The following is an 18,261-nucleotide window of genomic DNA, read 5'->3' on the forward strand; positions in this document are numbered from 1 at the left end:
GAATTCCTATGGTCAGCAATAATGGAATGGCCTGGGTTTTGTGGGGTTTTTTTGTTGTTGTTGTTGTTAATATGGTATGCGTATGGCTTTGATTTCTAAGGGTCTAGGTTCCCCTGCCCCCCCCCCACCAACATATTTCTAGGGAGAATAGAGAGCCGTGAAATACCCCGCTGAGATATGAATGAGAGAGAGCAGTTTTCTGACGACTCACTGGCCAGAATACTTGGAAGCCACTCTTCACAGAGGGACGGGATGGTAGGTGACTGTCACATACCCACCCTTTGCCTGCCGACCCAGTGCCACACCACCCCACACCAAACCCTCGTGTTCTCACTTAGCAAGCCCGTGTCACCCCAGTTGTAACTCTCTAGAAAGAGGTTTTCTTGTAAGATTTTTAAAACTCTCCACCTGTGCCTGTTAGTCAAGGTTCTGTGCTCTCGCTGGGAACAGACTTCTTACTGCTGCCACTAGCAGTAAGGACAGCCGCAGGGTCACGGTAAAGACCAAAGGGTGGCATGGGTTTGAATTTTCTTTCCAGTGGTGGGTCAGCTTTGGCTTCGATTTCACAAACAGCTTCCCGCTCTGCTGAGGCAGAAAGAAACCTCTCTGACCAACCGTGTGAATTCCCCTTACCCATCTCAGACCACAGATGACAGCGCCTGGGATTGCTGTGCTGCCCTTCAGCACTTTTTCCCTTAAACTTGACCTCAACCCAGCTCACAAGACTGGGTGAAAGCTGAGAAAAAACCCAGGGTCTCAGAGTTCTTCCCAAGCTGCTGTTATCACAGCCTAAGTCTGCCAGGGTATCTATTAAAGTCGTGGTCAGCAAGGAAGCTGACGGCAGAGCAGTGTGTGTGTGTGTGAGAGTACGGCACTTAAACTCACAATCGTGTCCACCACGGAAACACATCCTCTCGCAAGCACCTATTCACCCCCACACTCGCCCTTCACGTCTTCTTGTCATTTCCTTTGGACCTCATTGGATTCACAGAACGCCAAGCTCAGCTCGAGGGTGGGACCAGCCAGACCACACCTAGGACATGGACGAGAGGGTTAAGGTTCTCGTAAACACCCAAGTGGAAGTGTACATTTTGGCCCCTTGGATCACCTCCGCTGTGGGTCTCAATCTTGTGTCTCCCGGAAGTTTCCATTTATGGACATCTAAGTAATTTCAACAAAAACTGAAGATAAGTCCAGTGGTGGTGGCCAAAGAAAATGTCTAGGTCAGTGGGGTGGTTAGTTTTACGTGTCACCCCTGACTGGGTTGAGGAAGGCCCAGACGGCTGGTAAAACGTTATTTCTGGGTGTGTCAGTGAGAGTGTCTGGGGAAGAGATTAGCATTTGAATCCACAGGCTGAGTAAAGCAGATGGCCCTGGCTAACGTGGGTGGGCATCCTCCAATCCATTGACTGGCCTCAATAGAACAAAAAGGTGAAGGAAGGGCGAATTTGCTCTCCCTGCTTGAGCCGAGACATCCATCTTCTCGGGCATTATTGCTCCTGGTCCTCAGGCTTTTCAAACTCAGACCACGACCTCTCCCCAACACCATCCCCCCTTCCCACACACACAGTTCTCAGGCCTTTAGACTCAGACTGGATTATGCCATGCACCAGCGTTCATGGTTCTCTAGCTTACAGACCATGGGTCATGGGACTTCTTGGCCTCCATACCCACGTAAGCCAATTCCTAGCAAGTCTCATGTAGATTGCTACAGATAGGGATAGAGATACCCTATATTGGTTCTGTTTTCTGGAGAACCTTGACTAACACAGCCAGCCTTGTGTTTGGACTGATGTCTGAGAGTTAAACTTGCAAAAGGAAATGAGAAAATAAAAATGGAGCACGGTTCACCAGGCAGGCACCTCCTTCCTTCAGGATGAGTCCTCCTTTGGGGCCTCAGGATCCATCACTGCCGGGGACCAGCTAATCCATCCAGGAGGTTGCCCTAAGCATGAACACAAAAGGGAAGAATTAAGCTTTACCCACCCACCCCCCCCCCAGCTCCTCGTGCCCTTTGGCCTCTCAGCAGTTCTGTCACCTGCCCCGAACAGCTTGGTGCCAGGTTACAAAAGCAGAATGACACAGTTCTCCTGCCACAGATCCCCTGTCTCCCAGGGTTCTGGTTCTTTCCCTGTAAGGAGCTGACTGGATGTGCTTCCTCACATCTGACAGTTTACAGAGGAGTTCCTGCTCCCATGTAAGCCACTTCCTTCCTGACGAGACCTGCAGCCCCTCTGGTTCTCAGATGGTGACAGCAGTGTTCATGGGGGTTCTTTCTGGAGCCACAGAGGCCAGGCTGCCAGGGGTTATGGCTGCCGGGCATCTAGGGAAGATGTTCTTTCCATATCTTGCCAGGCCTGGTTACTGCTTTAGTGAGAAAAGAACCCCCCAAAGAAAGGCCCTTCCTTTGGTGGTTCTCCCCCAACTGAAATAATTCTTTCATCCTGCTAACTTTATCCTGCTGTGACCGGTTCAGTGTGGGGAATTATTTTGGCTTTTGAATGTAAATGTTCTTCCCTCTCGCATCTGCTTACCACAAGCTTTCCAAACAGGCAGTGACAGACCATTGAGTAAAATGTTTTATCCCCTGGATAAAGCACTTATGTGTTTCCTCAAGAAAGCCACGTGCAACATCCGCCCCTTCCGAGCAAGTGTCTGTGCGAATCCGACTTCTCTCTGGGGTGAACTGAGCCAAAAATAAATCACTCCCTTGGCTGCAGGGAGAGGCTGACCTGCCATTCTGGAAGACTCCAATCCCATAATCAGCCTACCGATCCCTCCTGCTGACTGAAGCCAGAAGACTGAGCTGCATTAAAAGATGGCTGAGGAAATGACACAGAATAGCACATTTTCACCTCCTTTCCAATCCAAAGAGAGTTGCTCCCAGATGCTGTTTCTACAGTCCAACTCGGCCTCGCAAAACGGTTCAAGAAGAAGGTTGTGGATGGCAAAGAGCCCGTGTGACCCAAACTTCCTGTTGTCACACACACACACACACACACACACACACACACACACAGATGGAGGAAGCCAGGAGACATTTGGAGAAGGGGCTCGGGGTCAGTCTGCGATTAAACCCCTGCGGCTCACAGGTCAAGACACTAAGGTGCCCCACTCCCCCGTTAGGATGGATACCATCCAAAACAACAAACAAAAGAGCAAGTGTCGGCAAGGATGTGGAGAAATTGGAGCCCTTGTGTGATGTTGGGAAACGTGAAACCATGTGACTTCTGTGGAAAACAGTATGGTGGTTCTTAAGAAAGTTAAAAATAGAGCTACCAGATGATCCAGCAATTCCACTGGGTTCGTCTGGGTATATGTCCAAAAGAATTGAAAGCAGACTCTTGGAGACTGGTACCCCCGTGTTCACAGCAGCACTACTCACAATAGCTGAAATGTGGAAGGAACCCAAGTGTGTCTGTATAGATGAGCGGACAGAGAAAACGGTACAGACGTACAATGGAATAATGTTCAGCCTTAAAAAGGAAGAGAATGCTTACTATGTGGCCACATGGAAGAATCTTGAGGACATTTTGCTGAGTGAACTAAGCCACTCAGAGAAGCACAAATATTATAAGATTCCACTGGCATGAAGCACTGTGGTCAAAATCACTAAGACAGAAAGCATAAGGGTGGTGGCTGGAGGCCGAGGGGAAGATGGAAATGGAGAGTTGCTATTTAATAGGTAGAGAGCTTCGGTTTTATAAAGTAAAACGAGTCCTGGAGAAGGATGGTGATAGAACAGTGGCACAACATTTTGGATATATTTAAAAACCACTGTACACTTAAAATGATAAATTTTATGTTATGTATGTTTCACCACAATGACAAATTGGAAAAAAGGAGGGAGGGAGGCAGGGACAAAAAGAAGGAAGGAAGGAAGGGAGGGAAAGGAAAGGAGAAAGAAAGAAAAGACACAGAGGCCCAGAGTGGTCAAGTAACTTGGCCAGAGTTGCAGAGCTGGCTGCACAGAGCTAGGGTTCGGGGAGCCTCTGACCCCCTGCTCCCGTGCTCCTGCCCTCGTCCACCACGTCCTCCTACAAGTTGCTGAAGTGAGCCAGCTCCACCCTCAGAAGCCTTCCATCACTAACGAGTTCAGAATTTTAAAAGGTGCATACAAGAACAGAAAGCACATAGATAGCCAGGGATGCTTGTAAAAGAAAGACAGAGCCCATGGAAAAGTTGCATTACTGAAGTGAACAAAGCCTGGGCTGCTATCTGGAAAGGGCTAGGACAACTTTTTAAAAAGGAGGTAGGGAGAGTTTTAGAAAGTCATGTATAGGACCAGAAAGGAAAACAAAAGATTGATGTCCACCACTTGAAAAAAAGAGTTCAGTCTGATTACATTGTATTATGTCTTATTTCCCTGCTGCAGATACTTTTGTGATTTCTCTTTGCTCTTTACTATGGCTCCTGAGGAATTTCTGGCCCTCCTGTGTACTGTGTCCTCCTCACCTCTGCCCTCTAGTCATTCTGGCCTGTTTTGTTTTGTTTTTTTTTAAACATTTTTTTTTTAAGATTTTATTTATTTATTTGACAGACAGAGATCACAAGTACGCAGAGAGACAGGGGAGAGAGAGAGGAGGAAGCAGGCTCCCCGCTGAGCAGAGAGCCCAATGCGGGGCTCGATCCCAGGACCCTGAGATCATGACCTGAGCCGAAGGCAGAGGCTTAACCATTGAGCCACCCAGGTGCCCCCATTCTGGCCTGTTTTTATCACTTGCAAATCAATCAGGGTCTTTCCCATCACATCCTGCCTCCCACTATTGCCCTAGTAAACTCACCCACATCCTTCTGTTCTCAATTGACAACATTACTTTGTAGGAAGACCTTCATCAACACCCAGACTAGCTTACCGCGCCCACAGCACTGTCCACCTCCTCTTATAACTCTTACTTCCTGTGCAACATCTGTCTTCCCTGCCAGATTATTGACTCCAAGACTGTTTTCCACTCTCCGATACCCAGCACCTAACACGGTAGGTATATTTGTTGAATGAATGAATTCTTGAATGAAAGGATGATAGAGGAAGCAAGGCAAGTCGATACATGCATAACACAGAAATACAGGACGAGAGAGATGATGTTGGTCAGGAAGAACCTAAATGATGTGAGAGATCCTCCAGCAAGTTCTAGAAGGAAATGGCTATGAGTTAGCAAAAAGGAGGCAGAAGGTCCATGGGAAGCAGTGGGAGAAATAAGCAAATCTGATACAGAGTCAGTGAGGACTCTACCTTGAACACGATGGGGTTATTTTCAAGATTTCCTTTATGTGTTTCCCATCAATAGTATGATATACAAACTGGAGAAAGGCAAAACATGCCTTGGTAGAAGGAAATCAGAGCCCGAGATAGCACCTACTTCTGTTAGAAATGTCAACTCCAGGTAAATATCGTGTCAATGTGGTGCTGAATTTTAGAGCTGTTGTTGTCAACGCTGAGAAACAAAACATCATTAGGAGAGAGAAGGAAAGAGGTGGATTTTGAAAACTACAAATCAACATGCTTGATATTAATCCACAGTAAAGTTCCAGGACAAGTTGTTAAAGATGGTCTGTGACCGTCCTTACAGAAGAAAGCATTAATCACTGACCATTAGCATAGGTTCACTATGAACAAAGCATGGAAGGCTAATGTGTCCTTTTTCACAGGATTACCAGATGGGGAGATCAAATCTCAGAGTACAAATCCCATCTAAGCTAAAAAAATAATTTTAGGTGATTAAAACAATGACCCACCCCAACTTTGAGAAACCCAGTATGCTAATACACCTCCTCCTAGTCACAGTGTATATTAGCACATTAAAGGTCCTGAGAAATCCTGCACCAAAGAAACCTATTTAAAATACTGTACTGAGAAATGTTCCACAGAACACACTTGGAGAAAGGATGGTTTGGGCAAATTTCAGCAAGGTGTTTTACAGTCTCTTATTATGTAAACTGTGAAGGAATTGAAGAAATATAGGGTTAAAAATAGCTCACTTGGACTCACAATTGGGTAGACAACTGCTCAAAGAACCTTAGTAAATTAGTCGCCACTCTTTGGAAGTCTCTAATAGAATATCTTGAGGCTTTGCCCTTGGTCTTGGCATGGTCAACATTCTTACAGTGACTTGTATCACAACATTGAAGACTAGATCTACTTTTAAAATTTTCCCATAACCTAAAGTGAGAGAGGCAGCTAATAGGCTACATAACATATTGAAATACTGTCTCAAAACAAACCACAAGAGGAATCTAATAGAATGCCATCAAAATTTGTTAGAATCAGTGGTATAAGTAAAGCATAGATGAACTCTGACTTGAAACTAGCTGATAGGAAAAAGACATGGGGCTGTAGCTCTATGAAGCAAACAAGTGATAGGGCTACCATGCTTCTGAAGTCAGTGAAGCCATCCTGGCAGGTAAGATGGCTTGCCAGGCAAGCAAGGCAGGCAAGATGGTCTGGCCCCTCTGGGAATGGTATTCCAGCCTTATGTTGCATTTTGAGAGGGACATTGACAAGTTGGAGGATGTTTTGAGAGTGACCACCATCAGGAAAGGTTGAAGAGCATGCGCTCTAAGGAGAAAAGTCTGAAGAAAGCAGGGACATTAGGTGGTCTTTTGAAGAGATGATAAAGAGCATGTTGATATCTGACTTTGGGAGGCAATGCAGTAGAGCAGCAAAGAGGTGAGTTTGGGCTCAAATTTCTACTCTAGTACTTAAAGGCTGTGTGTTCTTGGACAAGTTTCTTAACATCTCTGACCTTCTAAGCCCTTAAGTAAGAAATCATCATCCCTATTTAGTGGGGATATTGTCATGTCCTGGAACAGAGTAGGTGATCAATGTGTGCTTCTCTTTCCTTTCTCCATGCCAAAAAGGACAATCATGACAGTCAGAAGGGTGATTTATTTAACATAGATCAGAGAGGTGGAGACTGGGACCAATAAGAGAATTTCCTTAAGGAAGGTACATAATGGCTGATGAAAAATAGGAACTTTGTACTAATCAAAACCTAGGAAACAAAGGAAGTGGCTTAGTTGCCTTTAAATTGACAGTGGAATTACCACCGATTCTGTAGAAGAGATCTCTGCTTTGGGTAAGAGGTGAGATTTGGATGACCCCAGATCTCTTCCAATTCTGAGATTCTGTTATTCAATGACTCATGAATCAAAGATTCGAACAGTCAGCTAGACAGTTTATTGTTCTCTTCCGCATGTGGTCAACTCATATATGTTCAACTCCTATTCATATATATTGAGAGATACTTAGGGAGACTTACTTTAAATTGTTCTTCGGCCATGTCCTATGTATGGATGCTCTCTCTCCAGTTTGGGGGCTCTGTTACAGTCTAGTTCAGGGATTTGTTCTCAGTGAGCACTTAATGTTCATTTATTCAAATCTTGGCTCCACATCTTGGCCATGTGACCTTGGGCATGTTGCTCTTTGGGCCTTCGTTTCCCCATCTGTAAGGTAGAGGTAGTCTTTACATTTTATGAGATAAAATAAATAGGATATTTTAAGTCCTTAGAAAAATAGTACTTTTACAGTAAATATTAGATATCATTATCTTAATAGTTGTTGTCTAATATAATAGTTGTGAAATTAAATCTACTTAGTACTTATATAGGATTTTTCTGACTACACAATAAGAGTCTTAGGGGTGATTTTTTTCTTCCTGTACCATCATTCCTGTACCAAATATTTCTCCCTACAGAGTGTTCTTGGTTATCATGCCCCAAAGCCTACTTAAGTCTATTACCCTAGTTCCTGCAGCATTCACAATGGGGACAAAGAGGAATCAACTGGAAATGAGCAGAAGTGGATACACTGAAGTGAAGGCAATTTAGCTTTGGCCAGAAAATCTCTGACAAGGCCAGAGCTGGTCTGAAACATCCTCCGAGGGAAACGCCTGGCATGCAGTCAGTCCACGCTGGAGACTACGCTAGCCTCTAGCTTGGCCTTGCCTTTTGTTGATGTGCTCTACAGAATAGGGAGTGTTCGTCAGCATGTGGTGGGGGTCTGTGAGCCTCTCCAGACAGAGCCTGCACCGGGGTTATTGCCTAGCCCAGCATGGGCCATGGCCTAGACCTAGAGATATTTAACCAGGAAGGGACAGAGGAAGGAAAGGAGGGAGGAAGGGAAGGAGAATGAAGTAGAAATGATTTTTTTTTTCATAGTTTTTTTTTATTTATTTGACAGAGAGAGACACAGTGAGAGTAGAAACACAAGCAGGGGAACTGGGAGAAGGAAATCAGGCTTCCTGCCAAACAGGGAGCCCGATGCAGGGCTCCATCCCAGGACCTGGGATCATGACCTGAGCTGAAGGCAGACACTTAACAACTGAGCCACCCAAGCATTCAGAATTGCTTCTTTAAAGAAATTTTTTTTAATTGCAATAGAAAGAAAAAAAAAAACATAAAATTTACTAACTCAGCCATTTTTAAGTGTATAATTGTGTAGCATTAAGTATATTCACATTGTTGAACAACAGATCTCCAAAATTTTTTTCATCTTGTAAAACTAAAACACTCACAACTCCCTATTTACCCCTCACTCTAGCTCCTGGCAACTACCACTCTACTTTTTGTTTCTATGAATTTAAGTATTTTAAATACCTCCTTTCCAGTGAATCATACAGTATTTGTCTTTTTGTGACTGGCTTATTTTAACTGGCATAATGTCCTCAAAGTTCATTCACATTGTAGCATGTGACAGGACTTTCTTCCTTTATTTCCATTGCAGAGAGAGAGAGAGCAATCAGTCGATCACATTTTGTTTATCCATTTATCCATTGGTGGTCACTTGGGTTGCTCATACCTCTTGGCTATTGTGAATAACGTTGCCATGAACAAGGCTGCGCAAATAGACATGATTTTAAAGGAACACAGAAGTGAAGGTTTGGAAAGTTAGGAGGGGAAATTTAGGGAAATAAATTCATAGAGACAAGGACACTCAAAAAGCAATTCATGCCCCAAAATGGCAATGTTGAAAGAATACCTGTGAACAGCTGGAAAAAAAAAAAAAGTCATTAGTCAAGGACTGTTAGAATTGTAAGAAACAACCCACTCGTACTAGCTCAAGGAAAGAGAAGTGCTTGTCATAAGAACACAGGAGCGTCTCATGGTACCTAATGTGGAAACCCAGGAAGGACTGGATCCAGAAACTAGAGTAGAAAACCAAACTCCTCTCTTCATCTCACAGAACCCACATTTGTTCTTTCAAATGAAGATGTTACTGTTCTAGAATTTGAGGGTTCAATTGTAAATAAAACCAACTTTACACTGGGGAAGATGAGTAATTAGTAACTATGTAAACAAGAAATTCCAAATTCTGTAAATTATGTGAAGAAAAAAGCAAATGCTGTGAGAAAGAATAACAGGGAGGTGAGGGTGGTAGAGGGACCTGACTTTGTCTTAGCTGATCATTGACTGCTGCTCTGAGGAGGCAACACTAAAGCTACAACTGGAAAGACAAGGAGGTGACAGCCACATGACAGGCAGAATAGATGTTGTGTTGATGAAGTGAGAGAAAGCCAGGAGCCAGGAGAAAGGTGAGCATGGGATAGTGTAGCAGAATCTGAGAGGGAAAGGATTGTAATGGTGGGCACCAGATCACACAGAGCCTTATTGACTATCGAATGAATTTCTTTCCTAGTTTAATAGGAATTCACTGACAAGTTATAAGCTGGGAAGCAACAATATCTGATTTGTGTTTCCAGAAGATCCTTCTGGAAGTCAGATGGAGAGAGGATTTGAGAGGGGGGAAGTGGGAGAAGGAGGCAGGAATGGGAATCTCATAGACAGTGGCTTAGGTCCAGACCAGGGAGGTAGAGAGAAGGGGCCAGGGTCAAGACATACTTGGGGTACATGAATGTTCATAATAGCATTATTCATAATAGCCAAAAAGTAAAAGCAGCCCAAATGCTCATCAAAAGATGAATGGATAAACAAATTTTGGTATATCCATACGGTGGAATATTATTCACCTATAAAAAGGAAGGAAATACTGACATATGGTACAGTGTGGATAAACCTTTAATAATTGTGCTAATTGAAAGAAGCCAGTCATAGGGTGGCCTAGTGGGTTTAGCCTCTGCCTTTGGCTCAGGTCATGATCTCAGGGTCCTGGGATTGAGCCCTGCATTGGGCTCTCTGCTCAGCAGGGAGCCTGCTTCCCCCACTTTCTCTACCTGCTTCTCTGCCTACTTTGATCTCTGATCTCTCTCTCTCTCTCTGTCAAATAAATAAATGAAATCTTAAAAAAAAAAAGTCAGTCATAAAAACCACATTTTATTCTATCCCATCCTTATAGAAGTGCAGAAGAGGGAAATCTATAGAGGTAAAAGGTAGATTAGTGGTTGCCTAGGACAAAGGGGTGGGGTGATAGGAGAGGAGGTGACAGCTAAAGGGTACTGGGTTTCTTTTGGAGGTAATGAAAATCTAAAATTGGCTGAGATGATGCTTGTAAATAACGATGAATATACTAAAACCATTGGATGATATACTTCAAATGGGAAAATTGTATGGTATGTGAATTATTTCTCTGTAAAACTGTAGAAAAAAGAGACTCACACCTGGGAGGCAGAACTGACAGGATGAGCTCCTGGCTTGGGAGAGGAGTGTGCAGCCTGTCATCTCTCTTCTCTCACTCTGCTTCTGTTTTGTTCCCCTTCCTCTCTGTGGCTGGGCTTTCTCTGTGCACAAGGAGAAAAGTGGTATCTGAGGGCTTACTCTACATTGCATCCGGCCTCCATGCTCGTACTACAGAAATCCCTGTAATAACCCAGCTTTAAGTACCCCTGGTTGGAGGCTTGTTGCCCCAGCCAGGCCACCCCTTAGTAGGGCTGTGTGGGATGAGCAGTGCCCATCCTCAGAGGCAGTAGGAGTCTATTTTCAGAGTTTTCCAACAGAACCAACATATAATGAGCACCTTCCATGAGCCATATACAGTGTCAACTCCTCTCACAGCCCTAATGCCATATAATCCCTTTTGGACACTGTATGAAAGCATGTGCTGATTAAAAGAAACTTTCTCAGTTGGGTTCCGCTTGTGAGGTATGCATAATGTCCCATCAAGTCCACAACTGGTAAAATCTTCTACCCGAGGGTGGGAGGAGGCCTCCTTGAAATGGGATTACCAGCCACAGAATCTGGTTACCCCACAGAGGGTAGTGTTTTCAGTTCACCAAAACACAGGGCTTGGGGTTCCTTCTGGTTAGTTGCATTGGCCAGCAGAAACAGAGATGTTTCTGAAAAATGCTTCAGGACCAGCCTGATGGGAAGAGAATCTGTTACAAAAACTATTTGGATCTTAAACATTAGCGATCTAGAAATTCGCCCATTTAAAAATCTTCCTGATCTGACATTACTCTTTGGAAAGAATGACGCCAAATGCCCAAGGCTGAAGGGGCAGAGTGAGACCTGAGGAAAATCCATATTCTTTAGCTTAATCCGTGTTTGTGGAGTAGGCGGAACCCAAATCCAAACCATATTTTCCAAAAAGATTTTCCCTCTTAATTCTTAAATCCATGTGTGTTATAGGAGAAATCTAATCCATATGTTTCTGACTCATTTACACTTAACTCATCAAAGCATTTCCTCTGAAGAGCTATTTGATGTCCAAGGAGACTTGAGAGACTTTTTTTCTTTTTAACAAGCCTTTGTTCTTAGAAATAAAGAAGCTGCTGAAGTTGTTATATGCAAAGAATAAATGAACTTGAACCCCAGAAAGGTTAAACTTTGTTTCAAGGAGGTTCTCTATTGGGAAGAGACGACTTTAGGAATGAGCTCTTTTCCTTTTAAAATTTTTTTAGGAGGGGCCTTCAAATGGGTGCTTGGATTTTCATGCCAAAACAATTTGCTCTTCAGCTGTTCTTGGTAGGCACCATTAGATAGATGAAGTCCATCTTAAGGCATTTATGGTCTTCAACTTTTTCGTTAGAAGAAACTACAGCTAATTTTGATCTCTGTCTGATCACTTGAGGCAAAATCTGCCCAAGGCAAGATGAATCCTTCTGAGGGTCCCAAGATGTATGTTATAAAGAACAAAGCTCCATGATGAAAGAGGTGCCAGGGATCCTGAGGGCTGAGAGGTTCATCCTTTCACTGAGACACAAAATAATCCAAGTGAGAAGTTTATCAGGCATGGGCTTGGTGGGTATTCCAGGACTTCCAAGAAGGGAAAGATGATCAAGGACACACAGAGCAGGAAAAGCTTCCCAGGGCAGGTGGACCCTGGGGGCTTAGAAATAACACCCTTGAGTATTGATGTGGCCATAGCCAGGTCAAAGTGCAAGTACCCTGGGCTGGCATCAATCAGACACTCCTTCAAACTGATGTGTGAAAAATATTTGCTTGATGTTTATTGGAAGCAAAACTGAGGAGTATGTAAAGCATACAGGACCAAAGGTGGCAGGACTCACGGTCTCTATTGCCTCTGCAGTTCCACACTACCCAAGCCCATCCACCCCACCCAGCAAACCCAAGCCACGGGGTCTGCTACTGGCCTGTTGGGGACCATCAATTGTGACTTTTTAATGCCCCTTCGGAATCTCACAGCCCACTGAAATTGCTCCCCTTGTGTTCTAATAAGTACATAATTCTTTACCTTGTACCATTTCTGATGATGCTTTAGCAACCCTTCTGGACTGTTCTTGGACAACTCTCTGCTTGGGATGATATGAGATATGGGCAAATATTTACCTCAGTGCATAGAGAAAAGGAATAAGATTGAATAAGAGAAAATAAGGTCTAGGGAACCAGCATTGTTCCACGCTAGTGCTTGATGTCATACAAGCACGTTCTTGTTCATTCTATATAACAGCACTACAAGACAGGCGTTGAGACCCCATTTAGTAGATGAGGAAAGAGATACATAGAGGCTAATGTGCTTGCCCATAGGCAGCTAATAAGGAGAGATGCTTGGATACAAACCCAATATAAGGTCAGGATAGATTTGCAGTGGGGGAGGAGGGTGGTTGGGTGAAAAGCAGAGTCAGGAAGAGCAATGAGGAGCCACTGAGAAGCCCGAGGATAAAAGGAAGGGGTAGTGAGCTAGAAAAAGGGCATATTCATAGTAGTGACCACCATATTTGAGGGTTGGGAATGAGTTTGGAGGGAGAGGAAAAGAAGCTTCTGTCCTTATTAGGACAGAAGAGAAAACACTGGTGACATTGAAACCTGGATGTCAAGGGAGGGCAGGGGTTTGAAGGGAAAGATGCCAAGCCTGTTGTGTTTGAGGTTCTGGAAGAATTGCAGTCTAGGCTTCTGATCTGTGCTGGAGAATAGTCAGGGCTGGACTGGAGGATTAGCCTCAGGTTGACATACTGAAGGACAGAGATGGGATGCCAGGCAAGGAAACAGAGCAGCCTGCTGAACAAGAACTTTTGGGACCACCACACTGTTTTCTCATGATACAGTATCTCTACTTCTCAGTGGGGACTCTGCTACCTCTGATGCAGAACACTGGAAAATGGAGGGGTTGTTTTTGGTTGTTGCAGTGGTTGGAGGATGCCGCTGGTCTTCAGTAGACATACAATGTATAGAGGATACAAGATGTCCTACAATGCATCGGACAATTTTGTACAGTGAAAAATCATTCTGGGGTCCTCTTCATTTCTAAATGTCCCACTGGACATGCATTTAGGCGAAAACTCTTTACAAGTCTCTCAGCCTGGACTCTAACTAAGTTTCCATATATACATATATATTTTGCTCCATTTGAATTTGTGCTCAGTTTCAAAAGAATGTAACCATGTAAATAAAAAAATTGTACTTTGATTTATTGGAACTTGACCAATCTAATCATAAGTTGAAATACATTTTTCCTATGGATTCCTTTCTTTTTATTGATCCTTCACATTATAGTTAGGCCATTATGTTGGCTTTTTTAAAGTTAGGCATTTGGTGAGTTATGTATTATTTTCATGTCAGGGGAGTGAAGGGGTTGTTACAAGTTGATCATTATAAGGGAGGGTTGAGACTAATGGAGTTGAGAACTACTGGTTCTAGACTAGTATCATCCTATAGAAATATAATGCAAGACACAAATAAAAGTTTAACTTTCCTAGTAGTCACCTTAAAAAAATTAAGAGGATGGATTATTACTATGAGTCTTAAATAGGAAAGGAATCCTGTCACATGCTATAGCATGGATAAAACTTGAAGATATTGTGCTAAGTGGAATAACCCAGTCACAAAAAGACAAATACTGCATGATTCCACTTACATGAAGTATCTAAAGTAGTCAAATTCTTAGAAACAAAAAATAGAATGGGGGTTGCCAAGGGTTCACGGGGGAGGAGGAAAAGGGGAATTATTTAATGGGTATAAAGTTGCATATTTGTAAGATGGAAAAGTTCTTGAGATCTGTCTCACACAAAGTGAATATACTTAACACTGCTGAACTGTACACTCAAAAATGGTTAAAATGAGGAATCTGTGTTATGTGTTTTTTACTAAGTATTATTTTAAAGGAGCAGATGAAATTAACTTTAATACTATATATTTATTTAACTGGACATATCCAAAGTGCTATCACTATAACATAAAATCAATATAGCAACTCTTGATGACATATTATATATTATTTTTCTTGTACAAAGTCATTGAAATCTGTGTATTTTATACCTATAGCTCCTGTCAGCCCAGACTGGACACATTTCTAGTGCTCAATACCCACATACGGTTAGTGATTACTATAGTAGACAGCCAAGTTCTAGAGAATAGAATCGTAACAATAGAACCCTTGTCAAGTAGGCTTTAAGTGCCAACCACTGCTGTGACTCCTTCACATAGAATGACTCATTTAATCCTCATAACGGCCCTATGAGGTTGGCACAGTTATTGTTCCTGTCACACATGAAGAAACTGAAGCCCAGAAACCTTCAGTGGCTTGTCTGAGATCACACACCACTATGTCCCCAAGTGGAAAGATGAACCCAGGTGTTCTGGCCCCAGAACTGTCCCGTAACCACTGTACACTGGGTGCCTTTGTAGGATTTTTCCCTAGGATTCCCTCACTGGCCCACTGGGGGTTCTGAGTAGCCCTGATAGGCAGGAGGGCAGAAGGGACATGGCTGAGCCCCCAGGGAGCTGGTTTGGCTCATCTTTCCCTGCCCTTCCCGAGGAGCATGGCAGAGGCACAGGCTAGCCCTTCTGAGAAGCAGAAAGAAATCCTGTGCTTGCTTCATAGCCCCCAGCAATGTCCTCTATTCTTCTCTGTATTTCTATTAAAAGAGGTAGTGGTCTGAGCAAATCAAGATGAAACACAGAAGGGACAGAAAGTCTGTCCCAACTCATGCATCTAATAAGGACTTGCTACCAGGACCTTGCTGGTGAGTTGTGTGCATTCCAATAACTTTCTCTGGCTTCTCCTTAATAAAGACAGATTTCTCATTTCCTGGGACTCCATCAAGATTACGCTGACAACTTCCCCATTAATTATTAAATTACGCACTGTCACAAAATGACTGCACTTGCTTCCTATCTAAACACCACCCCTCACTGATGAAAAATCTCATTTAAACTAATATGCTTTTAACTTGCTTCATTTCAACACCTCCGTGGAGGCTACTAATGAGCGGACTCCTTGCCCAGCTGGTCCCCTGGTCCTTCTTTGTGTTCTCTGTTCCAAGACCAGTCTTGCTGAGCAGGAAAGGGGAGGACTCTCCATTTGAATAGGAGTCTTGGCTGGAGACTTCCTGAGGGGCGTGTATACTTACACATGTGACTTTGAGTTCTGAGCCCCCCACAAAGGTGAGACACCACTTGCTGCTTCCAGAACCACAAAAATTGCCAAAGAGTGTGGCCACACGGGTAGAACAGCCTCCCAGTTTCAACTGGGTGGCTTCATAAGTCAGGTAATTATGCCCAGATTCCCTTTACAGGGGCCTCCTAATTATTATTTAATAAAGAGATGATTCTAGGCTGTGACCCACAAGGGTGGCAGCATCATAACCATGGAGCTAGAGAAGGGCTTTCTCCCTGATGTTGTCCTCCTCTGGCAGGGAGACAAGGTGCTTTGAAAGGACCCCTCATTGTTGCTTTTGGAGAATATCATTTGCCAAGCAACTCATCTTCCTGGCACTGTCTTCTCTGGGGTGTCAGATGGGTCACTTCACTGGAGTGCTGTGAATCAGGTCAGTCTGTTCTTCTGATTTACCCTGATCTCATTTTGTTGGCAGCAGGCAGTACCCTGAGGCCCTGCTGCCTTCTGAAGGCTGCCCACTCATGCCAGGGGTACTGGGAACAGGAAGGGCTGACTGAGCTCACACCATGAGCCAGGTCCGTTCTAAGTGCTCCTGAAACCCGTCTCCTTAAATTTTCACATAGGTATTACTTTACTTCCCTCCCTGTTTCACAGATCCGGAAACAGGCTCATTGGGGTTTTGCCCATTGCCCAAGACTACACAACTAATGTAATTGGGAGAGCTGGGATTTGAACCTACCTCTCTCTGGATCCATAGTCTAAGGGCTGAACTCCTATGCCATACTGTTAGGGGTGAGCTAGCCAGAAAGGGAATTATCTGGGCCATGTTTTTGTGGCCAAACTTATCTAGACTATCTAAGGACCCCCATTTTTATCAACATGGGTGGTACATCATGCTCTTGGCTTCTGATCAGGGGCATATACGATAATCATAGTTTTCCTTACCCATAGCAACCATATTCATCAGACCAGAGATGGGCCTACTGGCCCAGCCAGAACAATAAGAGGCCTTCCCTGGGAATTTTCAAATTGAAATTAAAAAAAAGAAAAGCCTTTCTTACACCAGTGGTGCAGCTAGGTAAATAAAAGCTCTAAGTGGCCATGGATCATGGTCCAGACTTGTAGAGAAGGGCAAGAAGATAATGCTTGATAATACACAGAGTAATGGAAAAAAATCCAATGGCATTTGAGCCCCTGATTCAAATTTCTGGGGGGCACGCCCTTATATTTCCTATAATTCAGCTATGTAAGCAAATAAATTTCCCCTTTTCACCCAAAATAGTCCTACTTGAGTTTCTATTACTTGTGATAAAACCACACTAAAACACCTTACACTGGAATTTGGTCTACTAAGGACAATGCAGAGCTTCTAAAGGGTTTTAACGTGCACTGGAGAGAGGCAGGAGAGGAGGGGAACACTTTAAGCAGGAAGACCATCAAGGAGCCTCTTGCTGTGTAAGCTGTATCAGTGGTCCCTCAAAGAGATGATGAGGGCTAGAACCAAGGCAAAATTGGGGATGGAGTCAACTTGGGAGTAGTCTTCTGATTTGGCAATTGATTAAAATTAGAGAGGTGACACAGGTGATGCCCAGGATGATTCTCAAGTAGATGGCGATGCCATTAGCCCAACAGAAAAGCCCAGGAGGCAGAGCAGACTCAGAAGGGATGAGTGGAGAAGCAATAGGTAATAAGCTTGGCCATGGGTAGCTGACTGGTGTTCAGCTGTGTGCGACCGCTTTAAGCTGACACAGTGTGTTTTGGCACCATGACAAAGGTGTGATCTGGCAATCATCTGCTGGCGACAGCCACAGTCCTGAGTCATTCACCCTAACCTGTGCCTCATGCCTCTTCCCACCCTGCTTTCAGCTCTCCCAGTCGCCAAGTGGCCTTATTTTGTCCTTGCATCATCCTGCAGATTTGTCAGAACTGGTATTGCCTTCCTGGTAGAACTTAGGCTCCTTTCCATGAGATTCTGTCCTTCCTGCTGCTCAGCTGAATTGAACCACGTTGGATAACTTCCTCCCCGGAGTGGTGGGGATGGATGGCTAGCACTGTTAAAAACAAACAAAGGAATCATGCTGTGGAAATCTGACTCCAGCCAATTTGGCTACTTATAACTATTAGGTTCTTCATGTTGGGTTCTGTAGCCTACCATAGTTTAAAAATGATAAGGATTATAGATGTCCTCTACTAAGACTGCCCAACTCAAGGGTAAGGTAGGTTGCATTGAAAGCAAGACCCAGACCAAATTCTGTTATACATACAAACATTTATTAACAAACAGGCCTTATAATCACAATCTTTTTTTCTAAGTTTGATAAAATCTCTGTTCTGTAACATGCATTTTGCATGATGAGTTAATATTCTAGGGGCAGAATTATAGTCAAAATCAGGCAGTAGCCTCATCTGTTAGTTGCAGCACGCAGATAAGGTGGAGTCTGTGGCTGGGCAGGCCATTATGAAGGGTGTAGGCTGTTGAACTTGAAAAATTCTTACACTGTGTTCATATAAGCATGGAAGTGTATTGTATTTCGGGCTATCCACATATCTTTTGCACCAGTTATTTCACCAAC

This window comes from Mustela erminea, chromosome 16, assembly GCF_009829155.1.
Source record: "Mustela erminea isolate mMusErm1 chromosome 16, mMusErm1.Pri, whole genome shotgun sequence".
Taxonomy (NCBI): domain Eukaryota; kingdom Metazoa; phylum Chordata; class Mammalia; order Carnivora; family Mustelidae; genus Mustela; species Mustela erminea.